At 43.6% G+C, this 11,288-nt stretch overlaps 1 protein-coding gene across 2 annotated transcripts in view; it reads right to left on the bottom strand.

Annotated features, from left to right (window-relative positions):
* C13H8orf48 (chromosome 13 C8orf48 homolog) overlaps positions 1-11,288 on the bottom strand; it is a 101,555-nt gene that overhangs the window by 13,302 nt on the left and 76,965 nt on the right. For both annotated transcript variants that reach the window (XR_010834832.1, XR_010834833.1), the window contains exons 15-16: positions 696-2,045; positions 260-367 (exon numbers count right to left, since the gene is read on the bottom strand). The gene's annotated coding sequence lies outside the window, so the exon portion shown is untranslated. The remainder of the gene's footprint in view (positions 1-259; positions 368-695; positions 2,046-11,288) is intronic.

Here is an 11,288-nt window from a genome sequence, read left to right as displayed (position 1 = left end):
CATACGCCTGCGGATTGGTAAGGTTATTATAATTTGTTATTATTATGTGTCTATAACTACTTTGCCACTTCAAAAATAGATCCATTTCTCTTACACTGATTTGAGCTTACATGCTCCTTCTTCCTACTTAAAATGAAACATAACCGTCTGACGTTCTTTGATGTGATGCCCAAACCCTAACGACAACACAGAAACAGGCTTTCATGCTAAAACGAAATAAAAGCCACGGTACAGTAAGAAACAATCTTGAGACAGTTACCAACTCCAACGTATTTCGTGATGATGGCTTCCAATCTACTGATGTCTGCACCTGCAGCACAGTCGTTCCAGAAGGTCTTTTCAGCCAAGCAGTACAGTACAGTGACACCTGTATTGCCCAAGATATACACTAATTAGAGAAATGCCCTTCTTTTGCAAAACCACTGTTTTATTTAGTCCAATAACAAATCACCACATATATATAGCTCAAATTGGTAATAAAAACAGTCAGGTCCAAGGCCAATACAGAAAATAAAATCAATAATTCAGGAACATGGCTCAGAAGGACAACGTGCCAGACTGACCTGGGACGAGGCTCTTGGGCTGGGCAGGGGCTGGCTGGAAGTGCCCTACTAAGGTCTATGGGAGACCTAGAGCACTGTAAATCTGGTCTCAGGGATTATTCATAAACTCAGTAGCCTCATCTAAACCTTTACCTTTGAACACACGTGAAGAATCTTCCTCCTTATTGTAGCTCCTTGCCTTGATGTTGCATCTCACAAAGAGCTCCGTGCAATTTTCCTACTGCAACAGCTCCAAAGCAGGTAATCACCCAGCTGGTATTTCTCGGTTCCCATGGAAAACACAACAGTCGCTGAGACACACTCGTAGAAATAGGTCTCCAAAAAACAACAGGCATAAAGAGCAAACTGAAATTTGGCTCTAGACATATACTAAAACAAGGTCTGGTGAGATGAAAGGACAAAGCCATGAGTGAAACAGAGTCTCCAGGGTCTTGTCCTCCTTTTATTTATGTCATATCAAGACATGCCAGACGACAAAGATACACATACAAGAAAGCTAAGCCTTTGCTTTCTTTGTGATTATATGCGTCAAGCCAAGGGATGAGGTATATCTATAAGAAATGTACAATTCTGTCTGAAATACCCCATTTTCTTGCCTTTGAACCAAGCTGCAAGGTATTAATTTATGGGGAAAAAAACTGGTGTTATCCAAAAATCACCAACTTCTGTTTATTAAAACAAAAAATGTTTAGCATCCTGGGACTGCAACAAGAATGAGAGGTTTATTAGCAAGTCTATTTTCTACTCAACAGTCTAACTGGTTTCCTGCTGTGCTGTTTCCCTAATAGGCCTGTGGATTAAATGCAAAGTTTCTTCTACTAAATGAGACTTCTACTTCAGACTAATGCCAGAAGAGACTATGTATTTCAGCGACGAGAAAGTTAAAAACAAAACAAAACAAAAAAAACTTAAGCCCTTTGCTGCCCTCTGGTCCCCCTGGAGGATTCAGAGCCAGAAGCAAAAACACAGAGAAACAGACTAAATCACTGGAGGCCGACCTGGAATTTTCTCTGTGTATTTTGATGACTGACATGGGCACAGCAGTGGTATTGCTATGAGGGACACGTGAATGGCCAGAAGCAGAACAAGTCTTGCACTGAGCGCTGTTCACTCCTTCCTCCTGTTACCAATATAGCTCTCTCAGCCCCTTCTGGCTTTTTATCATACCCCAAATTTTATTTGCTTTCACACTTGGCATCTGCTTTTCCTTCTCCCATCTCTGCTCCTCCTCTATTACCTCTGTAAATCTGCTGTTTCCTCCAAATCTCCCTTTCTGCTGTTCTGTAGGATTTTTTCCTCCATCTTCTGCCACCTTCCTTCTTTTCTGTCTTCATGTAGGGTCACGCTTTGCCCAAATCTGTCTAGAGAAGTCTCGTACACTGCATTTCTGTCTCGTACCTTGCTGTTGAACTGTGCTGTAGTTTCTCTGTTGGCAATGCCAAGCCCCAGGTCCACAAAGAGTGACGGGTAATCACATAATACCTATCAATGAAAAAAAAAGTTTATGCAACAGAATAATTAAATTATTTTCATGGCATCTGAATCCATAACTACCACCTATTACCTGTAGAAAGTATAGGATAAGACAAATGAAATATTAAGGTAAGTTTTGAAGAAAGTCTGTTGTGAAATACGCATATTACAGGCTTTTCTAGGAGGTGTCAAAATTAGAGGGAGCTGGTCTCTGATTTTTCCCATTTTGCTTTCTTACTCGTACATGTCAGACATCCAACATTTATACCACTACCAAGAGGATGAGCTTTGGTCTACAGCCAGTAGAAAAGATCTTTTTTTTTTTTTTATTTTCCCTCTTGCTTCCAAGACTTGGTTTTCCTGTGTCTTTTTAATTCAATACAGCCCCAGACCTGTGATGAAAATTGGGTTAAGACAAACACCATGGAGAAACACAGACACAGTGTGTCAACTAGCAACAGCCTGCACTGCAAATAGCGCAAAGGGAGCGCTCTAAACTTCAATATTACTGTTTCAGACATATTTGGGGAAAATACTTGCTCCATCTGAAGTTTCTGGATGTCTTTCCACAGCTTTCAGTGATCCTAGTTTCGGCCCAGCAAGAGCTGACCTGAATTTATAGGGAGGTATAGAGAAGGAAACAGATTAAGATTCGAATCTCAGCTCTATCACTGAATTTCTTCATTAGTTCTGGTAAATCGCTTTGACTTGTATTACTTCTATGTCTCACTCTCAATCTCCAAGATAAGCATCAGCTCTCTTCACAGGGCACTACAAGGCTCCTTTTTGTTGCTTTTTTTTTTTTTAATGTAAAATACAATTACACCTTCTGAGGGAAGATGGATAGATAATTGAATTTATCTTCTTAGAGGAAAACAGCTTTAAAAAGCCAGAAAAATCTCTTTATGCCTACATGGAAAACAAAGTTTCCTTTAACTGAAAACCAGAACTAGACTTTAGAATAGGCTGCAAAGGATGCTTACAGCTGCCAAGAAAGTCCTGGACAGAAAAAGAGTTTTACATTTTAGAATTAATTTTCTAAGATCTTGCTTTTAAAGGCGAAGTCCACATTAATGTTTTGTTGCTGTCTTTATGTGCTCTTGAAAGATGGTTGGGACCTCAGATGTCCCAGCAGCTATTCAGACTCATTACCTGGCCCTTATTTCACTCACATTACAAATAACAAAAGGGCTGAAAGACTAATTTCAAGATAATCTGTAGCATTGTTTTTTTCCCTAAAACATTATACAAAACTTAAAGAGGAAAAATACTTCCGTGCATCCATTTTCCCTGACTGGTTTGAATCTGGTGGCAAGAAAAGGAAGAGTTCTTGTGAGCCTGGTATTTTCACAGGGGCAGCAGGAGAGGTTTTGTGGTTTGTAACATAGGGAGCAAGAAAGGTCCCTTTCCTCCGTTACGAATTTTGATGCAAGGTTAACCTTTGGTCTCCACGGAAATACTTCACCTGGTCTCAGACTATTAAACAACTTAAAAGAGTTGATTAATCAATGTAAAAATAAAAGATACTGTTGAGAGAAGGATATATCCAAATCATTTTGAGGCTAGAAGCTGGTGTGAATAATCAGGCAATTCCAGGAACAGTGAAGACGAACCAAATTTGTCTGCACAGCATTTTTAAAAGAGATGTACAGTAAAAGATGTACTCACAGCCACCACCGTGAAACGCTCAGCTCGTTTTAAACTGAATTTACCTTGGGAAGTGTCTCACGAAGCTCAAGTTCAAGCTGGTTGTGAGAAGGCTGACAGGGGCAGAAGCCATTAAAAAGAAGGCTCCTAATCCTTTACCTGGGTCTTAATACACCAACACTTGGACTACAGGCTACAGCAGCGCCATGGAAGTGTAGCAGCAGGTTGCCTTTCTCCCATCCTTCGTTTCCCCAACAAGGCAGCACAGCAAAACCACCTGCGGGCCCTTATTCTCCCTCGGAGCACAGTCACACACGGGGCAGTCAACAAGCACTCCTGCGCGGCACCAGCTCCAGCCTTTCATTTATTGCTGCATGCAGGCAGAACCCTTCAGCAAAGGGAATGAAAGGATTTCTCAAGCCCTACTTTCCCTCCTCTTTGCAAAAAGTGTCGGTCTCTGTGCACACTGTCATATCGGACCCATAAACCAGCGTTTCCTCTCGTGACCACTGGATACAGACACCACACCTGGCTTTGCCTACAGCCAAACTAAATTCAGGCCACATATTCAAATTCTTCCCCATTTTGGAAGAGAGTTGGGGAGGAAGGAGGAATAAATAAATAATTTTTTTCTTCTCCCTCATTTTCTTGAATCCAGAGTGAGAAATACGCTCACAGTAATTAGGGCTGTTTTCCACTGGAGTAGGCTTGTTAAGAATTTACTAGCAAACTTATCGTTTAAGTGAATAAATCTGGAAGACATGAAAAAGCTGACAGATATTTCTCATTACACAGGTCTGTCACAGTAGTTTACAGGCAGAAACATTTCCTTCCAACTCTCATTTATTATCTTGAATATGGAGAGCTCCTGTCAAAACACAGCTCTGCCAACACACTTTATCCAGATTTACAACAGAAGCTGTCCTGTAATCCTCTGTCCAAACACCCAATGGGCTGTGTGCTCCCACCACCCACTCCTGTGTTTGACTGTTCACCTCTTGAGCCACCCAAGAGCACAGCATTTTCCTTTCAGCCCCTTTTTGCCCTACGTAATTTATTCCAAGACCAACGGTCTCGCACGTTGAAAACCAAACACATCCACTTGGCAGGATTCAGGAACTGAAGCGAGAATGGGATTTCCCCAGTAAGACAGACCCTGAACTTGCAGTGAAAAGGTAGGGCTCACAGTATCACCCCCTGCCTCTTGAGACCAAGTCCTCCCAGATCCAGCCCCTGCAGCAGTCGCAGTGCTCAAGGAGGCTGCTGCTTCCATTCCGTGGTGGAGTGAGCATTTCTCCCTGCACAAGCTGCTGCAGCTGCAGCTCCCCTGCATGCCAATACGGAGGCTGGTAGCTGGCACGGCAGGCCTTGCAGTATTACATCGGACCTGCCAGAGCTTATTTTCAATCTCGTTATTCTGGGGGCTGGCGTGCTGCCAAATCGGCTCCAATGGTTCGGCAGCACAAGATCCCCTGGGGTGCACTCCGTTTCCAAACGTCGCTCTCCAGCCTTACACAACAAAGCCCTGTCATAAAACCTGTGCAGAGAGCAAGATTTCTGTGCCTACCAGACACAGAGGCATGAGTGCCTGGGTCTGAAAGTCCGTGCCAGAATTGGTCCGCCTGCCCTCATAAGCATCCGTGCTTGGTCTGACAGCCCTGTACTTGGGATGCTGAACAGATCAGAAAATAGCCTTCCTATGCAGGAAAAATCCTTTGTGGAAATCCAGTCTTCTATTTTCACTCTCCCTATGTCCAGCAATAAGTAAATATGCTGTGGGTCAAATCAGCTTGAGTTGTTTTTAAATATGTTTTCCCTCTCTTTGCCACCCCCTAGACCTGAATCTTCCCCTTTAGATATCTTTTCTTGTAGTAGCGAAGTGTGTAAGAAGTATTTTACATCCTTTATCTGTTCTTCCTGCCTCACTCTGTGGTCACCTGCTCTGCATGAACAGGCAGACTTGCCATGTTGTATGCATCAGCATGCACAAAGCAGAAATGTTTTCAGCTTCAGGAACCTTGAAAAGGAAAGAAGACAGAGTTTAGAGAAGTCAAGTCTGGAAGCATACTGCAACCCTTAAAACAGTCCAAAGAAGACACTGACTCATAAGGCGTGTACACAGGGAATATTACTAAAAGTTGGAAGGTAGAATAACAAGAAATAATACACCTAGCAGCTTCAACTCTTCCAAAAAGAAACAAGGGGAAAAATCACACACCAAAAAGATCCACACATACAGTGTTTTCTTGTTTTGCTAGAAACTTACGGAAGATTTCTGTGAATGACAGCTTGCCTTTCCACCCTTGAAAATACACATTCCCTTTTCTTGAAATGCAGTAGAGAGACCGACTTTCCATGAATATCTATGATGTGACAGGCCTGAAAATGCTAACCTAAAGAAGCTACATGTCTCACTATGTAACAGGCTTCACTACGTACAAACGTAAAATACTCAGTGTAGAATTTAAAACAATATTTAGGATGATAGGATCCCTTCTTTATCAGATCCTCTACTAGGTTTCAGTTCTTGAACAGTCAGTGTGGGGTGTCTTCCTGGTGTCAATTGGAGAAGAGATGGATTTAATACCAAATCTGGGACTAGAGACTAAGTTTCCTAGATTTCTATAAGTTGAAAAGCTTGACCTGAATTTTCTGAAGAGCAACCTCAGATGGGCTCTTTGTCAGAAAAAACAGGAGAGACCAAAATAATGGTCAGCAGGCTAATTCTCCTAATTACAACCTGCAGCAGATTATATCCGTAGCCTTAGGCGAGCTGCTTCAGCACTCTGCAGAGCCTGACTGTTAAGGAGGAAGGAGCAATGAGCAGCAGTGCAGACAGAGGCTTTTTGATGCACACTGTAACTTGCTATTTCATGTGGATCAAAGAGTTACCGAGCACTGATGGATCGGTTCAGTTTAAAGTACTACCGAAAATCTCAATACCCACTCTAAATCCCTGGCAGTCCGCTGTCTTCCTGATCCGTATCCTTGAGCTGTGTGCTCAACAGCAGGATTTTTTCTGTGGCTGCTATCTTTCTACTCGTATGTTAAACAAGAAAAAGCAGGCCAAATGAACGGGGGTGAACAAACAAACAAACAAAAACCATACAAGAGCATACTAACAGCATCACCAAGCCCAGACAGATTGCTAAAAACTTCCCAGAAATGGTCAAACCTAAATCGATGTTCTGAAACATGAATAAAACTCTTTATTTAACCAGTTATTGATCCAGTCTCTTTAAAATAATCACTTGAAGTATTCATCCTGAGCTGGGCAACAAGAAACCAAAAAGAAGTCTTATGTCTAGATTAAACAGTAGCAGACACCCCTAAACTTACTCCTCCCCATTCCTGTCCTTCGGAAAGACTGGTATTTCATCCATTTTTCTCTTCTCTCTTTGCATCCTTTCTGCTTCCCTGGGTGAAGCATTCCCTGTTCCCCTTCCCTTAGCTCTAGCTACCCTACTGCCAAGCAGCACAGCTATCAACACCAGCACACGCCTGGCTTTGTGACAGTGCCCATTAATCCCTCCGTAGCAGTATAAATTGGGTGCATAATTTGAGTCTTAAACATCTTTAAAAGCAGACAACTGGTGATGAGATGTGTAGCTTCATCCAGTTATATTTTGTAGCACGTGGGACATAGCATTGAGAGGCACGTAAATAATTTTGACAAGCTTTCTTCTACTACAGGTTGTCTTGTTTTGCTAACAAAAAGGCATTGAGGCGTCTGTCAGATACAGATATTTTTGAGGAGACATTTGTCCCCAGGAAAGTAACACCACCAATCTTTGGATTTGTGTTAGCTTAGGTACCCCATACCATTGTGCTGAAAGCTTTGGGTTCAGTCCTGCTGCTGATGTACGAGTAAGCTCCAGAGATGCAAAAGGTCCCGGCGCTATTCAGAAGGTACAAATCCCTCCTAAGTGCCTCAATACTCGATTTACTGTTTGCACAGACAGCACTGAAGTGTATGGAGTATGCAGAACGACCTTCCACCTGTAAGAAAAGCAAGCGCTACTGAAAACATGAGGTACTCACCTGTTTTCAAAGGAGTACATTTGTCCTGGAATTGGTAACTCTCCCACAGAACAGTTTTGTATTGAGATTGCCGTGAACAGAATTGGTGTGGTCATTTGAAGAACTGGGAACTAAGCAAATCCTGCAGCTCAAAGACCTTCTTAGGTTCTCCTATGGGAATGAGGACAGCCTCACCTACGTGGTCCTTTGTTTACACACAGATGGAAGTGCACACACAGGCACACCTCTACCAGCCTGTCGAGTTTGCCTGACCTGGTGAGCTTTGCAAATGCTCGCTTTCCAGTGAGCTTTCCTGGTGAGCTTTCCAAATGCTCGCCTCAGATGAACACACTGTTCGGATATGTACCCAGCTGTTCATAAAGAACTGTAATCACAACAACATTGTTCTCCGCAGTCCCTGCTCTGAAAGTCATTCTTGGAGACTGCAAATTATCCCAGAAGCTACCAGTGGGAAAGATTCAGACTGGTATCTTCAGATTCCCTCATCTCTTCCCCTTGTCCTTAAGCTAGACCTCAGCCTCCTGCTATGAGACCCAGAGGTAACAAAGTGCTGCCACAAACATATCCCTAGGTGTCCAACACGGCGGTAGACACGGTGCTAAATATTCTGGTGCACCATGCCCTGGGATAGAAATGAGATGGTTCTGTAGTGATGGCATTCGATTTACAGCACGGTATTATTTTGGGTTTATTTTCTGTCAACTACAGTTTTGAGCTCTACCTGAACATAATCAGATATTAAATATTTTGACATAACCATGACTACCTGTGACTAGTCTGTCACTCTACAGTGACAGAAAAGATCTCAAATCTGCCCACTGCCAGGCACACTGGTTACTGCTGGGTGGCTGAGTACAGAATCTCTCCTAACACCTTGCTGGCCCAGTTTAAGGTGTCTTAAACAGTTCAGTCCTACAGAGACCTGCTGTAAAGACCTACCTTCGCCAGGTCTGTGCCATGTCAGCCACCTTAGAGAATCCACCTTCAAGAGAGAACAGTGCTCATCTGCAGGTCACACAGACAGGTGACGTGCAACTCCTGATTTCGGGCCATAAAAATACTCTTTTCTGCAAAGCAACATCTTCAGGCAGCCGGTTAACCTTAGCAGTGCTCTGGGATGTTCTCGAGGCTTTTTCTGAATGCTCACTGATAGCAGTAATGGCTGGTACAATGCACACACTCCTGTACTCCTTCTCTGCCTCATTTGTAAACACTTCTCAAAAGCTTGGGGACGCCACTAGGCCAAGTTCAACAACTGTGCGCATTGTGCACAGAAACACGAGTCTGGGAGGAAGAGGAAAACATCCTGCAGCTGCCGTCCTTCTCTGCGCCGCACCGAGAGCCTTAACAATCGAACAGGAAAGGACTCTCGCTCCATTTAGCATGCCATCGCCTACCTCAGGATTATTCTCAGCCATTGTAATCTCAAGTGCACTAACCACTGCTTGTGAGCATCAGCACCTTGCCAGGGAGATGAGCCCTATCTACAGGAGCTCAGGAGTCACCACTTGCAAGAATATTTTTTTGACCTACTGCTCCTTGCTATAACCCTTAGATATGCAATTGCAAGAGCTACACTTTTACATTTAACGGCAGTGCATCTGAACACAGTTCACTGCAATACCTCGTGTCAGCCACCTACGACAATCTCAGGCTGTAACTTCAGACATTCCAGTAACTTTACAACATGATACTAGCATAAATAAATACTTCTAAATCCACAGCACTTTGAGCATCTCACAGATGAATTATCACCTTAACATTTTTTTTCAGCAGGGAGGGTAAAATTTAGCAAGTACAGAGGAACGACTTAATTTCTTATAGCAGGACTGCAGGAGACATCCCCCAGGAGCAGCAGCCACCCAGCTGCACGCTCCCCGAGAACAACGTGACATCGGGGCTCCACTTAAAATCTGTTTAGCAGCAACAAGAAATGAAGTTTCCAGTAGTGTGCAAGCAAAGTGACAGCCCAGGAAATTACATAACTTGTCCAACAGCATTCCAGAAATCAGTTTCAGTGCTGGACCAGAACAAACCTGGTCTGCTTTCCTGCTGTTCGGTTTTATTCAAGGACGGTAGGGGGTCCTCCAGGGCTCCCATGGGCAGCCTCCTGAACCTTTGTGTTCACATCCTCCCAGTTCTTTACTTCATTGCCACATCCTCCCAGCTTACTCCTAGGGCAAATGATGCATGTTTAGCAATTACAGCCTTCCTCCCCATGTCAGTCCTTCCAACTTAATCCCTTTTGTTCTCTCTCTGACCTACCATTTTGGCGTGGAGGCACCAGAACTGAATGCCAACGCTGCGACTCCAGGTGTGCTGCAGTTCAGAGTGAAGGAGACTCGGAGGCATCCTCTCACTGCTCCAGTCCCCGGTGCAGACAGCCCACAGGAACTGCTGGCCCTCCATCCACGTGCTCCTTTCAGGGCAGGCAGGCAGGCTCCCTCTGGCCCACGGTTCTGGAACAGCTCTCACAGGGGCTGCCTGTTACTAGTTCTGCAGACTTTTGATGTCCTGCACACTAAGCAGTAACAGGCAACCCCAAATCAAAGCCCAATCTCCCATATCAAGTATAACACAGTGGCGGAGATCAGCATATTTCCTGCAGCTCTGTTGATGGTATTGAAAAGGAACACGTCGTAACATATCGGCAAAGTTTGCACAGAAGCTGAGTAATGAGATCTGTTCTGTCCCATGCGAGATTTTAGATTTATACTTGAGAATGGAGCAGATGATTCAAATCCACGTTCTCTACGGACAGATCTTCAGCTGTCATCTACAGCCCAGTCCAGCTGCAGATCCAAGAAATGACCTGTACACAAATGCTTCCTTATGTGAAGAAATCGGCAAGAAGTTTACAAAGTATCTCAGCTAGGAGCTGCCCTTGCCTGTCAGACTCACAATAAGAGGAAACCTGGGAAGTTCAAATGCAAAAGCAGAACAAAACAAACTGGCTTCAGAGACTCACCAGCTTGCTCTGTCCTGCAACACATCCAGAGGCAACAAACTGTGTCAAGAATGCAAGATGAGCTGAAAGCGTGTGAGAGCTAAAATGATCTGCAGAGGAAAATCAATACAGACAAACCTGTGCTAAGGAGACACATGAGAAATTAGAAAAGATCAGTGGCTGAAAGACAAGAAGCTTTTGAGAAACAGGAAAATTAATCATATTTATTATACTTCATACTGTCCTCTGAGGCAGAGCTTGCCTAACAGAGGTGCTGTATTTCCATAGGTTTCCTTCTAATGTCCATGATCTGTGAAAAATCAAGTCGCTGTAATGATAAATTCTTTGCCAGCTCGATTGGAAAGGGAGCTTGGCATAAGTAACTTGCATGTAAATTGCATAAAGAAGAAGAAAAACAATGTACAGCCCACGATAGGGCAAGAAGAACAGCTTAGAGCAAATTGCAAAAGTTAAGAAAGCAGGTTTAGTTCCCAAAACAAACCAAAGCGATTATAACGCCTGCAAAGAATGTTTCCCACCTGGGCAACCCTTCCAGCTCAGTGGTATTTTGTGCCAAGCAGAGAGAAGGTGACTGTATGGATGCTTGTGTGCTCGTG

The sequence above is a fragment of the Anser cygnoides genome, chromosome 13, assembly GCF_040182565.1.
Source record: "Anser cygnoides isolate HZ-2024a breed goose chromosome 13, Taihu_goose_T2T_genome, whole genome shotgun sequence".
NCBI lineage: Eukaryota > Metazoa > Chordata > Aves > Anseriformes > Anatidae > Anser > Anser cygnoides.
Note: the sequence above shows the minus strand (reverse complement) of the source record. Positions and strands in the feature narration are given on the sequence as shown.